Source organism: Osmia lignaria, unplaced genomic scaffold, assembly GCF_051020975.1.
Source record: "Osmia lignaria lignaria isolate PbOS001 unplaced genomic scaffold, iyOsmLign1 scaffold0075, whole genome shotgun sequence".
NCBI classification, from domain to species: domain Eukaryota; kingdom Metazoa; phylum Arthropoda; class Insecta; order Hymenoptera; family Megachilidae; genus Osmia; species Osmia lignaria.
Genome location: NW_027478216.1, coordinates 72,501 through 75,000, shown reverse-complemented (window position 1 = coordinate 75,000; position 2,500 = coordinate 72,501). Strand labels below are relative to the sequence as shown.

Below are 2,500 nucleotides of genomic sequence, written 5' to 3'. Positions count from 1 at the left end.
ATATAAAAAAGAGAGAAAAGGAATACAGATGACCCGCCGTCTGATCTTTGCTAAATGATCTGGCATCACCGGAGTTTTTTTGGTCCGTGTTGCGTTCGCTCTATTCGAAATGAAACTCGCGGAGGCGAAGAATTGTTAAAAGTTTACGAAGCGTCTAGGAGTGGTTAAAACTGAGAGAGTTGAAACTACGATGTATTAGAACGAGCAACCGTCGAAACTTTGTTTTCGCGACGTTCTTTTCGTCGCTCTCGTCCCCACGCTCCTACGCTTTGGTTGTTTCTTTGCCATCCGTGTTGCGATAAAAAGATTTCTCCATTGTCCAAAAAGGACGGATCGAGATTCCTCTTTCGAGAGGGAGAGAGAGGTACTTGCGGGTAACCTGGAATCTACGAAACACGCACCGTGGTAAGATTCGTGCGTCCGCCTGATCGATGTGTGTTGTTTACGGACCGGCTGAGAAGCGACGATAGCGAGTCTTTGAAAAACTATGTGTCCATTAGTTAGACCGATCGTCGCCGGCCGTGTGTCTGTTCGAATCTCGCAACCCACGATTCAGCGACAGGACGCGCGCTCGCATTCCTTGTGTGCGTTCGTACTTTTCAAGGTTTTTAAATGTACTTTACGCCCGACCGTCGAGAGGAGCGTGCCACTGGGCGTTTCTCCGACGGTTTCCGTCCTTGGACGCGATCGTGTCGTCAACGATCGAACAAACAAACAAATACGTTGGCGACGCCCGAATTCGCTCTCCCGCACGCGCCGGGTGGGAGAGTGATGTGGGTATCGAATGTGATGCGTGTTAATAATGAAAATAACACTCTAAAGATCTAAAGAGTTTGAAATACAAAATTTTACGATTACCCTGAACGGTGGATCACTTGGCTCGTGGGTCGATGAAGAACGCAGCTAATTGCGCGTCAACGTGTGAACTGCAGGACACATGAACATCGACATTTCGAACGCACATTGCGGTCCACGGATACAATTCCTGGACCACGCCTGGCTGAGGGTCGTTTTCTTAACAAAAGACTGCTTGCGTTTGCTTCTCGAAAAAAGAGTAATTCATTTCTTTCTAAACATCTCGCCGTCGTTCAACGAAAGTAGAACGTTTCGGAGCGGGATTATCGAACGAAATTGAAAGAATGAATGAACGATAAACAAAGAAAGAGTCGCAACGTACGAGCGATAGTTGGGCAGTTCGTCGGCGTTTGTCGTGGAAACGATGTGACGAAAATCGCAACCGATACACTAAATGCAGGCCGTTAAAGGAGAGAAACAAATTTCGAAATATCTCTTCGAACTAGCGCAAGTGCGTCACGGCGCGCGAGTCGTTCGTTAAAATTTATAAACGACCGCCCGTGAAAGCACCGAGTTCTCGGAAGATAATCTATAAAGATTCTCCATCCTGCTGGAAGTTATCGGATCGGCGCGATTGTTCACTTGTAGAAATCCACGCTCCTGACGTTGCCAGAAACGATATTTACGAAAGGTGTGTCAAAAATAAACGAAAGAAGCTCTCCTATAAATTTAGAAAAAGCAAACGAGTGAAATGTTTGAGATGATAATTTGCTGAAATGCAAGCTCGAATAGCCCCAGGGTTTCGAATGATTCCCCGCGCTTTATACATCTCTCTGTTTACAAACGGTGTATAAATGAAAGATCGCTTCAGATGGGTCGTCGCTGTTTGACGCGCGATGCTGTTCCTTTTTTTTTGTCTGTCTGTGCGTTTAGCTTCGCTAAACAAGTTAAATGGTTAAAAAGCGTCGAAAAAGCGAATACACACGCGACAAGACAAATCTAACGAGTAAAGGAACGCTCCGCTCCAAGATAAAAATGGTTGTTTACAATCAATACAGCGTTTCGGTACCCCTGATCGTAGTCTGAAACTGTGTAACAAAAGAGAGGAAAGCGAATGGTGAAGGAACTTCGAAGCCTCCGTGGCGTGGCTAGAACTTGTGATAAAAGTATGTTTGCAGCAATTATGCATGCTCCCGTTAAAACAGCATTTCAATGTCTCGCATGGCTTAAAGCTCTAGGAGGCTTCAACATTTAGAATACATACGGACTACTTCGTTTGTTAAAGATAAGCGAAGACCGCGCGACCATCGCTCGGTCGTCCAGTCCTCGAAAGTTTTGTTGCGTTCCAAAGAAGAGACAAATGGGGTTTACCCTTGCGCTAAGGGGAGAAGAAGAGAAAAGCAGTTGTTAAATCTAAGAGGTGTGTGGAGTACATCGCGTGTTGGTTAAAATTGTTAAATGAAGTATACGCGAAATGTTCTCTCGCTCTTGCTTTTCCTCTTGCTTCCGTGGCGCTCGAAAAGAAGGGATGATAAATAAAGAAACCTATTCGAAATCTCTTGTGGAACAAAAAATAATACGGACGGACGTTAAAATTGAACCGAGACGAAATGGATCGTCTTGCGAGTTGTCTTCGCTTTGAAATTGTTAAAAATTGATAAAAGCAATACGACGAAGCTGCAGTCCGCAAAATGTTTGAAGCAAA

General features: G+C 44.9%; 1 non-coding gene across 1 annotated transcript; it reads left to right on the top strand.

Annotated features, from left to right (window-relative positions):
* Positions 1–855: 855 nt before the first annotated feature.
* On the top strand, positions 856–1,010 carry LOC143307748 (5.8S ribosomal RNA). Its single transcript, XR_013064829.1, has one exon. It is a non-coding gene; the product is annotated as a 5.8S ribosomal RNA (ribosomal RNA).
* Positions 1,011–2,500: the final 1,490 nt, after the last annotated feature.